This window comes from Aethalodelphis obliquidens, unplaced genomic scaffold (assembly GCF_003676395.1).
Source record: "Aethalodelphis obliquidens isolate GAN/ISIS:26980383/991018 unplaced genomic scaffold, ASM367639v1 scaffold32, whole genome shotgun sequence".
Lineage (NCBI taxonomy): Eukaryota > Metazoa > Chordata > Mammalia > Artiodactyla > Delphinidae > Aethalodelphis > Aethalodelphis obliquidens.
The window spans coordinates 14,008,842-14,027,282 of record NW_020837976.1 but is presented as its reverse complement, the minus strand read 5'-3'; the positions used below and the strand labels follow the sequence as shown (position 1 = coordinate 14,027,282).

Genomic DNA, 18,441 nt, shown 5'->3' with positions numbered 1-18,441 from the left:
GATCCTTGGAAAGGGGAAGGCACAGTCTAAATGAGTTTCTAAAATAAAGCTCAGATAACAAGAAAAGATCTCAACAGCATTTTCCCAGAGGCAGGCAGTTTAGGCGCTGCTCCCAGGCCACCCTGAACTTGTGGTCTGAGGAGTGCTGCCCTAAGTGTAAACCACTTACTCTGACCTCCAGGTCCTTAAGACACTGAGGGCTTTGATAGAAATTCACCTCAAATCCAAAAGCGAAGGAGCTGCCATGGGTGCTGTGTGCAAGGCCTTTTAAGTGATCAGGCAGGAGCAGGGCAAGGACCCAGGGGCTTTCTGCCACGCTCTCCATCTCCCCAGCAAGGGAAGGACCAGGCAGGCTTTCTTCACGCCTCCACCCCGGTAAGCCGTTCTCTTGCCCATTTGGATAAGCTTTTATTGAGGAAGCTTAAGGCCAGGTACGCAGTAGATTAACAGAGGAATAAAACAGTTCACCTTTCAATAATTACTCTTGTGGAGGGAGACAGATACATTAACAACTATCAAGCACCAGTTTACACCAAGGGCGGGGGAGCAACAGGAATGTGAATCGAGTTTGTGTATGAACTGGCCACGGCACACAGGCAGCTTTCCTTTAGGACCGACCTTGGACAGGATGTGAATTCATAACCTCCCCAACCGGGGCGCCTCCCTCAATTCTCTCTACTTACTTGCAGATCTCTACTGACTTACAAAGCCTTTCCGTTCAAAAGGGTTCAATCTGGGACGTGTGGATTAAAGTGAGGCGAAACTTGCCAATGAGGAATTATCCCCTGACCTCCCGGGGGGAGCGGTCTCCAATGCTGATGAGACAGCGTGCTGGAAAAAGGAAGATGCCCACAGAGGTTGATGCTGCTGAGTAGGAGAAATCAATACGTAGGTTTAAAACTGTTAAAAGACAGCCTGACTCTGTTGCTGGCTTCTAGTGTTGCTGGTGATTCCAGGCTGTTGCTAATAATGACCCATCATTCTGAAAATCCCCAAGGGCCCTTCTGCACTGCAGGAAGACTAGGTCCCCAGAATTCTGGATCCCCAAGTGCTAGTCTTGGGTGACAACATCACATTTTTTTTAAATTAATTTATTTCTTATTTATTTATTTTTGGCTGCATTGGGTCTTCGTTGCTGCGCGTGGGCTTTCTCTAGTTGCGGCGAGCAGGGGCTACTCTTCGTTGCAGTGCGTGGGTCTCTCACCGCGGTGGCCTCTCTCTCTGCGGAGCACAAGCTCTAGGCACACGGGTCTCAGCAGTTGTGGCTCACAGGCTCTAGAGCGCAGGCTCAGTAGTTGTGGTGCACGGGCTTTGTTGCTCTGCAGCATGTGGGATCTTCCCGGACCAGGGATCGAACCCGTGTCCCCCACATTGGCAGGCGGACCCCCAGCCACTGCACCACCAGGGAAGTCCAACATCACATTTTGAAGTCTGGTTTTCAAACACTTTGCTTACCCCACATGGATCAGTCCTGGATTTACAGCAGAATTAACTGTTGACGATTCTTCAGCAATTCTAAACCCTTTAAAATATCTGTTGTCCTAGCAATGTGTTCCAGTCCTTGAAGCCTCACCCAGTACGGGAGCCAGGGCATCAGTTCATCAGCAGAAGCCTGGAGGAAGGCTTCACTGCTTTGAATGCAACAAAAAGCACTGGAGAACCCTGGAAGAGGGTCGAGAACTCTTCATTAATTGACTTAGAAGAAATGTGTGACTTCATTTTCAACCTGACTTGTATTAAGATCCAGGAGACTACAATCATGATTGCTGTGGCTAACCGGATCAAACCTCAGTGGTACTGTCTGGAAACGCCCATTATTCCTGGAACCCACCAGCAGGGCATCCTCAACCAGAAAGAGGAAACCCGAGATGAGGCAGAGGCCCAAACCTTCATAATCACACCCTTAGCCAGGCTGTCAAATACTGAAGTAAAACAAAGCTTATTTTTATAGAGATTTTAAACACAGTCCCACCGTCAGTCAGTGAAATGATTTAGAATCCCTCTTCTTACTGCAAATAAATTGGACAGGATTGGGAAGTGGAGAGGGGAAGTAACGTTCACTGTGTGACACTCCATTGATGATTTATTTACTCTTCAGACCAACCATATCAACCCTACCAGATGCCATGAAATGCACTTTCCATTCATTAGTATTTATTATTCTAATTTTCCAGGGAAGTTAAATAAAATGCCTACTTAGGAGTCATACCACTAAAACTCAAGGCAGGATTCAGATCCAACAGTCTTTAACCCACCTCCCACCCCCACCCCATGCTCTTTCCCTAAAATAAAGGTCATTTCATTCACCACCATAAACAGCAGCCCATATGTCCCCCAGGTAGCCTGGAAAAGCATGGGTTATCTAAATCCCAAGCTGGCCTCTACTCTTTCCACTGTACTGTCTTGTTGCCCTAGAAGACAGGATGAGGGAACAGGGCAATGGGTCAAGCTCCCTACCCTCCAAGGGAAACACTTGTGCCCATCTCTACAATGGGTAAATGCCATCTCAGCTGCCACCTTTGACAAATACAGTTTGTTAAGCCTGTTCTATTCAAATTATCCTACCACAATCTTTCGAGGGGAATTTGGCAACATCCCAACTGTAGAGGTACTTTATCTTTTTGTTTTTTTAATTGTTTATTTATTATTTATGGCTGCGTTGGGTCTTCACTGCTGCTAACGGGCTTTCTCTTGTTGCAGCAAGCGGGGGCTACTCTTTTGTTGCGGTACATGGGCTTCTCATTGCAGTGGCTTCTCTGGTTGTGGAGCAGGGGCTCTAGGTGTGCGGGCTTCAGTAGTTGTGGCGCACAGGCTTAGTTGCTCCGTGCCATGTGGGATCTTCCCAGACCAGGGATCGAACCCGTGTCCCCTACACTGGCAGGCGGATTCTCAACCACTGCATCACCAGGTAAGTCCCAAGGCACTTGACCTTTTGACTTATCTTTTATTTCTAGGGATTTACCCTGACAATACACCTCCCACAACGTGAAAATACACATGCACGAGGCTATTTATTGCAGCATTGTTCATAATTGCAACACACTGAAAACAAGCCAAATGCCTACACATCAGAGCACTGTTGAATAAACTATGGTACATCCACACAATGGAATACAACCCAGCTGCAAAAAAGGATTGAGGAAGATCTCTAGGAACTGATATGAAGTGACTTGCAGGACATTCTGTTAAGCAAAAACCGCAAAGTGCAAAAGAGTATCTATAGCGTACTACCTTTCACGTAAGAAAGAGGAGATAAAATATTCATGTACTTTCTCATTTGTGCAACGAGAAATACAGTACAGAAACAAGAAACTAAGGAGATCGGTTATCTACAGGGGGTGGGTGGGAACAAGGTGGAAAGAAGAGGGAAATGGGAAATTGAGAGGAGGTTAAGGAGGAAGTAACACTTCTCTGAGCAAGACTTTTTGAATGGTTTTGATTTTTAAAATCTTGCTTACGTCTCTGACATATTCAAAAATAAAAAACTAAAATCAACCAGGATATGACCGGAACCCAAAATGGAGTATAAAAAGAAACAAATGAATCTAACTGCACTACAAATAAATAATATAACAACACTGAAGGGGGTGGGGAAAGAAAGGGAGTAACTTTGGAAAATAGTTACTTTCTTGACTAGATACTAGAGTATAAATCTTTAGCTTTACAGTAAGTTTTTTCCACAGCCGCATGGGTTAACAATTTGGAAACTAATGTACTTTATTCTGTATTCATTCTAAGGTTGAGTAAATAAGTAAACATATTGTGACTAAAAGGAGCCAGGTGTCTCTCTGGTGCAGAAAAGAGTTACAAATAATAAAAGGGGGGAAGACTAAAATAAGCCCCGTGCAGGTAGTTTCGAATCAGTCATATCAGTAGAAATTCAAAGATTTTTGATAGACAGATACACAGATACATAGTCAGATAGAGGGAAGTGTGTGTGTATATATACTTTTTCTACCTCTGTGCTCTGAGAAGGTATAAAGCTCATGACACCCCAGTGTGAATGAGTACGTCTAGCCTCTAAGATCTTGGTTTCTAAGCACCATTCTCCGCTAAAGGAAACAGAGCTCCTTAGAGAAATGACTGCTTCCAGGACTGGGCAGGGAAAGTACAAAACGAGCATAAACATCTTTTGATACCATAAATGAAAAAGTCCAAAAAAATATGATGTGGGACTATCTAAAGAACACAGCAATCAACTCGAAAGGTCTCCTAATGGTCAAATCTGGAACAATTTGAGCAACAAAATAAATGATGATAGTAATGGAATAAAACAAATATCCCTGAGTCCATACTGATATTAACAAGTAAATGAATAAATAAATACAGAAGGGAAGCTGTTTCTTACAGTAGAATTCCAATGCACAAATGCATATGGGATGACAGAAATAGAAAATTACCATTTGGCAAACATCATAGTAATGATCATCACAGGCAAGAATTATCAAGGGATTTCAAAGTATGATGAGAAGCAGGATATTTATGTAATCTCAAAGCACTTCCTGACAAGATGTTTACTAATTGCAAAGGGGGAAACAGTAACTTTTTAGTGGAGAAAGCTTACAGACAGCACCCTACCCAAGTGACCAAAGTTACCATCAGTAGCAATGAAACCTATCAGTATCACACACCTCCTCACATGATTAACTGAGACAGACACAACCTTTCTGTGGTACTTTTTCAAAAATGCATGACTTAAATTCAGTCATGAGGAATCATCAAACAAACCCATTTTGAGGGACAGTCTACAAAATAACTGGCCAGTGCTCTTCATTCGTGTCAACGTTGTGAAAGAAAGAGACTGAGGAATGGCCACAAACCAGAAGATACCAAGGAGACGTGACAACTAAAATGAAATGTGTGATCCTGAATTGGATGCCAAATTAGATGCTGGAATTGTAAAAAGGGCAACGATGGGACAAATGACACAATTTGAACAGGGCATCTTAGAAGAGTTAATAGTATCATAGCAATATTAATTTCCTGGTTTTTATGTCTGTACTATGGTTTGTCAGACGATAGTATCTGGGGAAGCTGGGTGAAGCACAGACACAAAGTCTGTGTAGCTATGTATTATTTTTGTAATTTGGGGAGTGGGGAGGAGGTCTGCAATTATTTCAGATAAAAAGTTAAAATATAAAAGTAAATGTAAAACACAAAAATTTCCATCAAATTCTCATTTCTTGGGAAGTTGCCTTTTTCCTATGCAACCACATAAGGTGAGACAAGGAAACAGACTGAATGAAATATAAGCAGATTCGTGTACGAAGCCCACGTGCCAATGTAAGAAAGTCACGTGACCAAAAAAAGAAATCCAGTAGAGGAAATCCATGTATAAAGAGCTGAGGAATAGAATTCACTACTTTTGAGCTATATGTGGAAATATATTTGTGTGTATGATAAACATCATGTCACGAATACACCTTCAAAGAAAAGAAAAGAAAAAATAAACTGTTGGCCTCCGCAGACTACTTTCTGCTTGAAAAATGCCGCATACTCAGAGGACTGTTTGAACCACAATCATGCAAACATATTACATGAAACAGCACAAAGAGGAAGGGAGCTGGGGGTGGGGGTAGGGAATGGGATCAGGGAGGGGACGTTTCAAGAACACACGAGACGTCCAGTGTCTGGAAGTTTCTGAGTATTCCAGTTGCTGGCAACAACATTTCTAAATTGTGAAAAATAATGACATTAACACACCATGACTCACAGAGGAAACACTCTGTAATCAGTAATTTATTATTCTATTCCTCAGCTTTACTCACTGACTTTCGCGAACTGAAGTGAAAAATCCTCACTTAGCGGAACCTGACTTGGCCTTTCTGATGGGAGGGGAGGGGACACTTTATTTCCCAACATGCAATGTGTCGCTGTTAGTTAATCAAGGTCCCTTCTAGAGCTACCACACAAATTCAGTGAGTCCACAACTCTATGAGTAGGTACATTTTGTTCCACAGGCAGGCACTGCATCTAAAATGTGTTGGAGAGAGGCCGCTTGACTTTGCTGTCTATAACTAAGGCACATAAAGTCAACTGCACAGCCCAGCTGTTAGAGCGATCCTTCCCCTGTAATGTATGGTTCTCCAATGTAACATCTCTACAATGACCTTAGAAATCAAAATAAAAGAGCCACCACCAAACTCAAAGCCTAGAAGGATACTGCCAGCCAGGGTTGCACCCACTACATCAGCTGTCAGACATCCAGCCTGCAGCATAGCTGTCAGACACGTGTTGAAGCCTTCTGGATCCCAATTCAGGCCTCCCTGTCTCCAGGTGGACTTTCTTTAGACCCCAGCCTCAGTCTGGTCCTCTTCCTCTACGTCTCCAAAGAACCCTGTGCTTCCACACTTGCTAGCACTTCAAACAATGACGTATAATTGGCCATTTTCCTTCTCTCTCTCCCAGCGGGATTTGACCCTGAAGGCAGGGTCCACGCACACCCTTCGGTACATCCCCAGCATCTGACACAGTGCTTGGCCCATACAGGCACCTGACGCATGCTGGCAGGCAGGTGGCACCTGTGTAAGGCACGCCTGTTGTGCATGCAGTCCAGCCACGCAGCACGTGGTTATTCATGTAACTTACTTCACGGACCCCTGCATGCCAGCAGTGTTCTAGCTGGTGAGAACACTGGGATGACAGAGATGGAGGAGGGGCCAGCCTCTGGAATTGAGAATCTAGTGGAGGAGACTGACTTTAAACACACAGCCATGCAAATAATTATGTAATTACAATTGGGAGAAACACAGTAAAAAAGCAAAAGTATAGCAGGGCTATAAGATCATGTAACTAGATAACCTGAACACATGAGGTATGAATTTTAAAAGCTTACCCAAGGCAACAATGGAGGTTGGGAAGGATGGGGGCAGGGGAGAGGGGAATAAACTCAGCAGACAGTCACAACTCCACTATTTAGAACTCGAGGAAAAAACCTGGAGATGAGCCAACTGCCAGCCTCAAGGGAATGGCTACACATGGCCTTACCCAGGCAACCGGAGGGAATGTAACTACTGAGCCATTTAAAAATGACAAGTATGTGAACTATGTTGATATGAGGGAAGATATTAATAGAGTTTATTATGGATTGGATTTTCTTCAACCATAAAGGTGCTTAGGTTCATTAACAAAAATTTTGGAACTCAGCCTCAGCCAATCCTGTCAAGATAATCTCTACACTCTGGGGGCTGGCAGCACTGGTGGCCCTCAAGGTCTTGGGGCAGAATAGAAGCGCCAGGAGGGCTGGGGAGGTCCTCCAGTGGAGCCGTCATTTTCCAGATGCAGACTCAGAGTCAGCTGGTCAGAGCGCCCACCTGGGAGAGTGCTTCACTCCCCTTCCATCCCACGTGCGGTGCTTTCAAGGGGCTCCTCAAATAAGGAAGGGAGGCTGGAGATCAGGCGAGTAACCACATCCTGCATCAGGAAGAAAAGGCTTTCTCCCAGGCGGATGTGGAAAGGCTTCTTGAAATACCCTGGAGCCTGCTCTTACTACAGAAAATGACAGCTGGCCAGTCCTCACAGCAAGTGGCTAGCTGAACCTGAATGGCCCCTACATTTTTTTAAAGGTAAGGGGTTCAATCCTTAGCTATTGAAAGCATAGAGTCTGGACGAGCAACATCAGCATCACCCGGGAGCTTGTGTTTTTGTTTTGTTTTTAAAATTTATTTATTTATTTATTCATGGCTGTGTTGGGTCTTCGTTGATGCTCACGGGCTTTCTCTACTTGTGGCGAGCAGGGGCTTCTCACTGCAGTGGCTTCTCTTGTTGTGGAGCACGGGCTCTAGGCGTGCAGGCTTCAGTAGTTGTGGCATGCGGGCTCAGTAGTTGTGGCGCGTGGGCTTAGTTGCTCTGCGGCATGTGGGACCTTCCCGGACCAGGGATCAAGCCCGCGTCCCCTGCATTGGCAGGCAGATTCTTAACCACTGAGCCACCAGGGAAGTCCCACCCGGGAGCTTGTTAGAAACACAGAACCTTGGTCCCACCCAGACCTACTGAAACATCATCTGCACTTTTTCTCTATTTTTTATTTATTTATTATTTTATTGGCTTACAGCTGCTTTACAATATTGTGTTAGTTTATACTATATGGCAAAGTGAATCAGCTATACACATACATATATCCCCTCTTTTTTGGATTTCCTTCTCATTTAGGTCACCACAGAGCACTGAGTAGAGCTCCCTGTGCTATACAGTAGGTTCTCAGTAGTTATCTACTTTATACATAGTATCAATAGTGTATATATGTCAATTCCAATCTCCCAATTCATCCCACCGCCCCCCTTGGTATCCATATGCTTGTTCTCTACATCTGTGTCTCTATTTGTGCTTTATAAATAAGATCGTCTATACCAATTTTTTCAGATTCCACACATGTGAGCTAATATACAATATTTGTTTTCTCTTTCTGACTTACTTCACTCTGTATGACAGTCTCTAGATCCATCCACGTCTCTACAAATGACCCAGTTTTGTTCCTTTTTATGGCTCAGTAATATTCCATTGTATATATGTACCACATCTTCTTTATCCATTCGTCTGTCAATGGGCATTTAGGTTGCTTCCATGTCCTGGCTATAGCAAATAGTGCTGCAATAAACACTGGGGTGCATTCTGGGTATATGCCTGGTGGTGGGATTGCTGGGCCATATGGTAGTTCTATTTTTAGTTTTTTTGTTTTTTTTTTTTTTGCGGTACGTGGGCCTCTCACTGCTATGGCCGCTCCCGTTGCGGAGCACAGGCTCCAGACGCGCAGGCTCAACAGCCATGGCTCCCGGGCCCAGCCACACTGCGGCATGTGGGATCCTCCCAGACCGGGGCACGAACCCGTGTCCCCTGCATCGGCAGGCGGACTCTCAACCACTGTGCCACCAGGGAAGCCCTATTTTTAGTTTTCTAAGGAATCTCCTTACCATCCTCCACAGTGGCTGTGTCAATTTACATTCCCACCAACAATGCAAGAGTGTTCCCTTTTCTCCACACCCTCTCCAGCATTTACTGTTTGTAGATTTTTTGATGATGGCCATTTTTACTGGTGTGAGGTGATACCTCATTGTAGTTTTGATTTGCATTTCTGTAATAATTAGTGATGTTGAGCAGCTTTTCATGTGTTTCTTGGCCGTCTGTATATCTTCTTTGGAGAAATGTCTATTTAGGTCTTCTGCCCGTTTTTGGATTGGGTTGTTTGTTTTTTTGATATTGAGCTGCATGATCTGTTTGTATATTTTGGAGATGAATCCTTTGTCTGTTGCTTCATTTGCAAATATTTTCTCTCATTCTGAGGGTTGTCTTTTCATCTTGTTTATGGTTTCCTTTGCTGTGCAAAAGCTTTTAAGTTTCATCAGGTCCCATTTGTTTATTTCTGTTTTTATTCTCATTACTTTAGGAAGTGGGTCAAAAAAGATCTTGCTGCAATTTATGTCAAAGAGTGTTCTGCCCATGTTTTCCTCTAAGCGTTTTATAAGTGTCTGGCCTTACATTTAGGGCTTTAATCCATTTTGAGTTTATTTTTGAGTATGGTGTTAGGGAGTGTTCTAATTTCATTCTTTTACATGTAGCTGTAAAAGAATGAAATTAGGACAGTTTTCAATAAGTGGTGCAGTTTTCGCAGCACCACTTACTGAAGAGGGTGTCTTTGCTCCATTGTATAATCTGGCCTCCTTTGTCATAGATTAGGTGACCATGGGTGCATGGGTTTATCTCTGGGCTCTCTATCCTGTTCCATTGATCTGTATTTCTGTTTTTGTGCCAGTAGCATACTGTCTTGATTACTGTAGTTTTGTAGTAGAGTCTGAAGTCAGGGAGACTGATTCCTCCAGTTCCATTTTTGTTTCTCAAATTGCTTTTGCTATTCAAGGTCTTTTGTGTTTCCATACACATTGTAAAATTTTTTGTTCTAGTTCTGTGAAAACTTCCATGGGTAATTTGATAGGGATTGCACTGAATCTGTAGATTGCTTTGGGTAGTGTAGTCATTTTCACAATACTGATTCTTCCAATCCAAGAACATGATATATCTCTCCTTCTGTTTGTGTCATCTTTGATTTCTTTCAACAGTATCTGATAGTTTTCTGCCTATGGGTCTTCTGCCTCCTTAGGTAGATTTATTCCTAGGTATTTTATTCTTTTTGTTGCAATAGTAAATGGAATTGTTTCCTTAATTTCTCTTTCTGATCTTTCGTTGTTAGTGTATAGGAATGCAAGAGATTTCTGTGTATTAATTTTATATCCTGCGACTTTACTAAAGATCCCCAGAATAGTCACATGCACGTTAAGGTCTGAGAAGCACTGATTCAGTCCTAGAGTACAGGAGGATTCATTTACTCATTCCTCAAACATTCACTGACTTCTCTGCTAAATCCTGGGCAGATCCAAAGATCTGACTAGGCACCCACAAGGTCCAGCAGGAGAGAGAGCCAGGTGAGTGGGTGATGCAGCTGCCCTTCTGCAGCCCCAGGGAGAGGAAATCCATGGCTGAACCACTTAAGATCTTTTGAGAAAGAAGCCAGAGAGTCCAAGGTTGGAGATGGATCAATAAAAATCTTTAGAAAACTTATACATTAAATACAATGAAAGAGCACCCTTGATAAAAAACCATCAAGGGCCTTTTACACAACTTCCATCAGTAAGGTGCTGTACTGTTGCTTTACACTTTGCATCCTCTGCTGGCTAGAAACTTTCGCATTCTCTCTTGCCCACAGTTTCTGTGAGATGCTAGTAGATTAACTTTGTTGTGTTACAGATACTGATCCTGAACAGCCTGCATCAGCACTGACTGTGTTCAGCATGACTTGGAGTTCAAGGTGAACAGAGTCGTCCAAGGTGAGCCCAGACACATTCAGGCCAGGCTGCAAAGGCTCCGGGCCTCACCCCGAGCCCACAGAGAGGTCAGATCAGGATCAGAACTGGGTTTTTAAGAGAAAACTCAGATCCCCAAGTCGGGGAGAAGCTGGAGGAGAGAGCCTGGAGGCAAGAATGCGGAGTGGATGAGAGTGAGGGCCTGAGCCAAGGCAGGGACAGGACGGAGTTCAGAGAGTGAGGCTGGAAGGTTTCAGGCAGTGGATGCCAGGCAAGGTCTCTAAGCCCAGGTGAGTGGGCAGCGGGAGGGAGCTGGCCGGGCCTCATGGTTGGGGGTGAATGGTGAATACGCTGAGTCTGAGGGGCTGCGTGACATCCCATGAACTGACAGAGGTGCAGGTCAGACAGGAGGAGCTGGGGTTTGTGCAGAAAGGCTACTGAAGCCACAGCTGGAGGAGAGCGGACAGAGTGAGACCAGAGGAAAGAGCCAAAGGGAGGTGTCATACCAGGAGCTAGAAAAGGACTCAGAGATGCTGCCAGAAAGAGGGAGAAAGCAGGGTAGCCTGTTGTCAGCGGAGCCAGTGAGAGAGGACAATTTAAAAATCACAGATGGCAGATAGCCTCCAGTGCTTGGGAGAAGGGGAGGACCAAAGATAAAAGGACCTTGCAAATGCAAGGACCAAATCACTGGTGACCTGGAAACACATCCCCTGGCTGATGGCAACAGTGAGGAAATGCAGACAGAGGGCTGGGAGGCTGGCATGTCCTCAGAGCTGAGGCGACAGCAGTTGCTGACAACACCTGCCATGCTGGTCTGCTTGATAAACCTAAGATAAATAGTATTTCCGGATAACGCCTTCTACTGTCAAATTTTCTTTGTGGAGCTACTTAAGGTCTTCACCAAGGGTCCCCACAGCCCTGTGGTGGAAACTGCTTGTAACAGGCCCTCCAAGCCACCTCTGCAGAGGTGGGAGGCGGAGGGCAGCCCAGGGGAGATGCCACCGAAAATAAATGCTCCCAAGGAGAAACCAGACATTAACTTCAGTGCTTCTCAAACTACCCAGGTTGAAGGAGTAGTTTGTCAGGTTGCAATTTCCAATCCATTGTTGACCAATGCCTTGGTAAATTACAACAAAAATGAACGACTAGTAAAGGACATAAAACAGGACATACAAATACATGCCAAATACTTTATCATTACACTCAATACACAAAATTCTCTCTTAATATAATCTAAAAAACGTAACTCAGAAAAAGAGAAGAGTTACACAATATAGCATATAAAAGAAAGCATACAGGCAATTAATATAGAAAGTTACAATCACTCTCACAACTTTGTTGTAGTGCAAACAAAAAGTTGCAAGTTAAATTGATTTGCCACACTAAAACCTAATACACACACTGAATAAAAGCTATGTGTTATCTGTATTCAAAGTCTTTAAACGGGAAAAACTACTCTAGTTTTTGCTTGTTAACTTATCTATTCTAGGACAGATCTACCAAGCTACTCTCAGGGAATAATGTATAGCTAAGTTGTTTCTCTATTTTGTTTTAATAACACTCATCATAGAAACCAGTCTTGCAGAGGTATGTTGATGGAAATGGGGGAAGAGATTTCAGCATACTTTTGACAAGCTCAGAACATTAATTTTTAACTTTTATCCAAAATGAAAGCAAATGATGCTGTATTTTCAAAATGCATCTTCAGTCCTTCAGTAGTTGCCAATTCCCCAACCTATCCTGTGCAGTTACTGTTAAAATTAAATTATCTTTCGATGAAATAAGTAGAAATGAGATCCATAAATTTCCCAAGCTTGGCTTCTTCTTGATAGAAAATAAAATTCAAAATGCTCTATAAAATCATAAAGTATTCAGTAATAATGTTTTCTAGGCGTTCAATGTGAAGATCATTACCCCCTTCACTGATAGCTGTAGCTAAATCATGGAACGTAACATAGTAATCTGCAAACTCCGTCCTTCCAAACTTCTAACTTTTGTTTTTGTCCTTTGATTTTATCTGCCATTTAAAAATATGTTGCATTCCTTTGTTGCATGGAAGTTTTAATACCTAAGAGGTCAAACAACTAAGCAAGTCTGGCTAACTCATATCTTTAAAGAATTGAGAACAAGCTGGTTTCCTGTCTTCAAGAAATACGACAGCTTATTTTACAGTTCATTTTCCATAGACAACCACGATACCTCAGGATGCAATAACAGTTTGTAATAATTAGCATCCATATTATCCCATATAAGGGAGGATAATCTTTAATGTCTTTGCCTTTATATAATTTACAATTTTTATTTACATCATCACTAAGCACACTGTTTAGTTCAGATGACATCTTTCTGAACCACAACTTCTTTAATGGAGGAAGGAGTGGAGTGGTTTACACTGATGCAAGCTCCTTAATATTCTAATATTAATATTCTTAATATTCTAGAATATTCTCCCATGCTGTCAGAACACACTCCCTTAAGCCAAACTCAAATTTCAAACTAAACTTGTTGACAGTGTAGTTTTTCATAGTTTTATATAGTAGTTCAGAGTTAGTTGTGTTTATCAGCAATGAAGCTAAAAAGAATTCTTCCTATATCAACATCATATTCAAATTACACATTTACTAGAAGTGCCAATTAGTAAATCTGTGCATTCTTGAAACTATAATGAAAAATTCTCTACTACTTGTTCTGTGCCTTGGCTTTCTATATCAATAGCCAGTTTCTGAATACATCATTAGAAAGTGGTACATGAGCCATCTTCTTGGCCATAGATTTACTGAACATTTCCACATCAGCATTTTTGATGCAGTCCTTCACCACTGTCTGGATAAATGTATATTGTCTTTTTATTCCTAGTAAATCAAATTGTTATTTAATAAGAAGGCGACAGAATACTCATGTTGATATATGAAACAGCGAACACTTGCATCTGTCAGCTCTTTTTTGTTGTTGTTGTTGTTGTTTTACTTTTGCGGTACGCAGGCCTCTCACTGTTGTGGCCTCTCCCGTTGCGGAGCACAGGCTCGGACGCGCAGGCTCGGCGGCCATGGTTCACGGGCCCAGCCGCTCCGCGGCATGTGGGATCTTCCCGGATCGGGGCACGAACCCGTGTCCCCTGCATCGGCAGGCGGACTCTCAACCACTGCACCACCAGGGAAGCCCCTGTCAGCTCTTTTAATTGAATACTTTCTTTCAAAGAATTCTTTTTGTTTTTCACTGTATTTCTTTAGTTTATCTGTAAATGCTTTTTAAGAATTGATGGTCTTATCTCTTCATCAGCCAGTACTTCCTCAGAAAATAGCACACTGTGTTTAGCAGTTTATTTGGCTACTTATGGTTGCAAAACTGAACTGAATGTATGAAGGTTCATACAGTTAACTTAAACTAATATCAAATCTTTTGCTTTGAAGTGACTTCCATTGTCACCTTTTAGTTTACTACTACCGTGCATTGAGAAAAGGAGTCTTTTCTTGACAAAAAGAAAAAATATCCAGTGACATTTGCTTTGCCAGTATTAAATTAAGGTTAAGAATAATTAATATACATTTACTGACAAATAACATTTAGCTAATAATATTAAGCTATAAAGAAACTGAACACGTGAAGAACTCATAACTCAAAAAAGACAAACAATCCAATAAAAAAGAATGGGCAAAGGCTTTGGACAGATACTTCACAAAGAAGATATTTGGATGGCCAATAAGCACATAAAATGATGTTCAACACAATTTGTCATCAGAGAAAAACAAATCAAATCCCAAATGAGATACAATGACAAGCCTATTAGAACGGCTAATACTTAAAAGACTGGAATACCAAGTGTTGGCAAGGATATGGAGTCACTGGAACTCTCATGCACTGCTGGTATTAATGTAAAATAGCATAATCATTTTGGAAAAAACTCTGTCAGTTTTCCATTAAGTTAAACGTACACTTACCATATTACTCATCAATTCCACTTCTAGATATTTACACAAGAAAAATGAAAAATATATAAAGCTTGTACATGTATGTTTCCAGCAGCTCTATTCATAATGACCAATATTGGAAACAACCCAAGTGTCAATCAATATTTGACATTGATAAATAGATAAACTGTGGTACGTCCATACAATGGATTAGTCATCAGCAATAAAATCTAATATACTATCAATAACACACAACAACATGAATGGATCTTAAAATCATTATGGTGAATAAAAGAAGCCAGACAAAAAAAGTACATAGTGAATAAGTAAGTCCATTTCTGTGAAGCTCTAGAAAACACAAACTCAATCCATAGTGACAAAAAGCATATCAGTGATTACCAGTGGCTTTAAGGTAAAGGGTGAAAAGGGGACAAAGCATAGAATGACTGAGAAGGGGCATAAGAAAGCTTTTTAGGAACATAGCCATGTTCTATACCTTGATGGTGCTAGTGGTCATTACATGGATGTATACATTTGTCAAAACTTATCAAATTGTCACTTAAATGGGTGCATTTTTCTGAAATGTAAGGTATAACTCAATAAAGATGATTAAAAACAAAATCACACCTTACAACATAGTTCTAAAACACATAACTGACACACCACCTATGCCATACGTAACTTACCGCGTGAGTCCAACAACACCCAACGTGTTCTATACTCCGGTCAACACGGTTTGTCTACTGATCACTTGCGTGGATACTCTAACAATGTTAAATTATTATAAATGTTTCTAAATGCTTACTCTTAGGTCCTGTATTTAACTCACCGTGAACTGATAACAAACAAACAGTTCACAAACGAGCCGTAAGCTATAGATGACACTTTGAGTGGCCTTGTGCTAAATCACATGCCTAGCATATTCTAGATTCAGTAAAATTCCAACCTACTTTAAGGCTGAGCAAATTTCCTAACCTCTTCATTTATGCTAAAAGTAGTACTGAAGCTCATTCCCATACAGGGAGTTTGGTGAAATTCATAATAAAGTACTAATGACTGAACTTGAGGAGGAAAGGAATGTAAGGAAAAACTGTTACTAATCCTGTGCAATTCTTTGAGCCTTAAGTGAATAAATGTTTAGAGGAGTGTAATGGACAGAATTCTGAGATGGCGCCAAGATTCCCTTTCCTGGTACACAAAGTCTGTATAATCCCCTTCCCTTGAATGTGGGTGAGACCAGTGAATATGATAGGCTATCACTGCCATGATTAGATACACTATATGACAAAGATGGCAGAATTTTGCAGATATTATTAAAGTCCCATATCAGTTTGAGTTCATCAAAGGGGAGACTTCCTAGGGAGGCCTGACCTAATCAGGCGAGCCTTTTAATAAAGGGTCTAGAGGTAAGAGGTAAGTAGCTGCAGAGGAGCTTTTCTGTTGACCTTGAATTAGCAACTGCCATGCTGAAGAGAGGACCACGTGAAAGGGAAGGGCAGGCAGCCTGTAGAAGCTGAGGACCTCAGTCCTACAGCCTCAAGGATTTAAATCCTGACAACAACCAGTGAGCTTAGAAGAAGAACCTAAGACTCAGATAAGAACACAGCCCCGCTGACACTTTTATTTCAGCCCAGTGAGACCCTGAGCAGAGGACCCATGTAAGCAAAGCTGGGATCTATGTAAACTGTGGAAAAATAAGTTGTTGATTTAAGTGTTAAAAATAAGTCGTTAAAAATAAGTGTTGTGTTAAGGCCTAAGTCTGTGATGATTTACTGTGCAGTGATAGAAAACTAATAAAGGCAGAATCCAAAAATAGAGTTTATTTGTACATACAGCCAACTTTTGACAAGGTTCCACCCCAATGACATGCAAGTATATGGAGATATTGTTCTGAAAGGAAAGCAGATGTGACCTGGAAAAATTTTTCTCAATAGATAGAAGAGCCCCTTTGGAGGGAGGCTACATGGAAACAGGGTGAGAGGAGTCTCTGGAACAGACCAGATGTGGTTTCAAATTCAGCCTCTACTCCTTATTGACCCTATGACCTGTGGGAAATAATGTAATTTTTCTACACCTCATTTTTAGCATCTGAAAGACAGAAAAGTTAAACACCTACTAAATCAGTTAAGTTTCTGTGACTGCGAGCAAGAAAGTAACTGGCTTAAAAAAGAAAGAAAGAAAGAAAAATGCATTAATAGTATAAGAGCAGCTCTCAGAATCCAAAGAAAAGCTAATGGATGGGCCTTGGGAAGGGCTGGAAGCAGAACAGCCCTGGGGATGTGGGTAACAAATTATAAACAGTCTTTTCAGGGGCCGCTGCTGTTGCACTGAATCAGCTCCATCCTTGCGTCGCTCCCCTCAAGATCAGGATTCCAAGGAGGGAGATGCCCAGCGGGGACCCAGAGCCAGGGAAGTCTGGTGTAACCTGATTCACAGGCAAGCCTCCACCAGGACCACCCCACAACAGCACGCCCTGGGGGGAGGGTGGTCCCCCAAAGGAGAAGCAAGTGCTGCTACCAGAGAAGGTGGGAAAAGAACTTGACAGGTGGAAACAGCAGACAGCCCCCACACCTCCTCATGGAATGGAATGCATGAAAACAAGACTTTACACATGGCAAGTGCTCAAAATAGCAGCAATGACTAGTCTCACCCAATTTGTCAATGTCTCATAAAATATATTTGGAAACACAATCCAACTACACATTAAAGCTATAAGCTGCTAGACAATACTTGCATTAGCTTCTATAATTTGCAGGTTATCTTTTGGGCCCTGGTTTCTGTGTTCTTCCAAAATTCCCAATATATATTCTAAATGAAATATGCAGCGCTGTACAATTTCAGTAGATTTATTTCATCCATCTTCCAATACACAAGTTTTTCTTCAATTTTATTAATCCAGTGATTAACTTGTCCACTGAGTATTTAAATTAATTTCTTTGGTTTTGATTTAAGTCTGCCTTTTCTTTTTTCATAACATCTTTTTATTCTTATGCTTTAAATACGTTCTTTCATGTTTCCAATAGTTTGAAACATACTTATTTAATATTCGCCATCCAGCAGTCTCTTATATAACTTTATAGCAGTCTAACTCCACTGCTGGCCATGTGTACTAAGCTTCGGGTGTGGTAGATGGTTCCCTCAGGGGGTCTTTAATTTCGGATTGTGAGCCCATCTTCAGAAACACTTGATATGTGGGAATTCTGTGCAGCCTGAGTATAGTGTGTCCCTCAAGAAAAGCATCACCACCTTGGGACCCCTCTTATGCTAATTAATCAGAGTGAGGATTCTTACACAAGTAATAGCATTCAAACCCCAAACCCAAGTAAGAGTACACCTGAGATTATAAATCCCACCACACCCAGCCCCAAGCCAGAGGGGGTAAACTTCCTGCTAATCTCCCCAGTCTGGTGGGCGTATTTTCTGTGGCCTATTCTTTCACCAAGAATATGGTCCTGAGCAGCCTGGCTTTAAACAGAAATCCCCACCCTCCTCGGACCTAAGGTCTCATCATCTACCTCTGCAGCCCCCTAAGTGCCCTGTGGTCACCAAGACTGGCCCACTTTCCCAAGGATGCTCTAGCATCAGCTCACACAGTTCTCACTCATGAAAAGGTTTTTGGACACTGGATTTCCTATGATTTCTTGGCATCTCTGCCATGCATTTAAAACATCGATGTTTTACAGCCAGCAGTACCAAGTGCTCTATAAGAGCAGGGTTTTCAAGATATTTCATCTACCATA

The 18,441-nt window shown here is 42.1% G+C and overlaps 1 protein-coding gene and 1 long non-coding RNA gene across 5 annotated transcripts in view; one reads left to right on the top strand and one right to left on the bottom strand.

Annotated features, from left to right (window-relative positions):
* The window catches only part of FHOD3 (formin homology 2 domain containing 3), a 494,073-nt gene that overhangs the window by 340,273 nt on the left and 135,359 nt on the right, over window positions 1-18,441 (bottom strand). The gene's annotated exons all lie outside the window — the stretch shown is intronic.
* On the top strand, window positions 7,247-17,535 carry LOC113631364 (uncharacterized). Its single transcript, XR_003437287.1, has 3 exons — window positions 7,247-7,565; window positions 10,738-10,817; window positions 17,003-17,535. It is a non-coding gene; the product is annotated as an uncharacterized LOC113631364 (long non-coding RNA).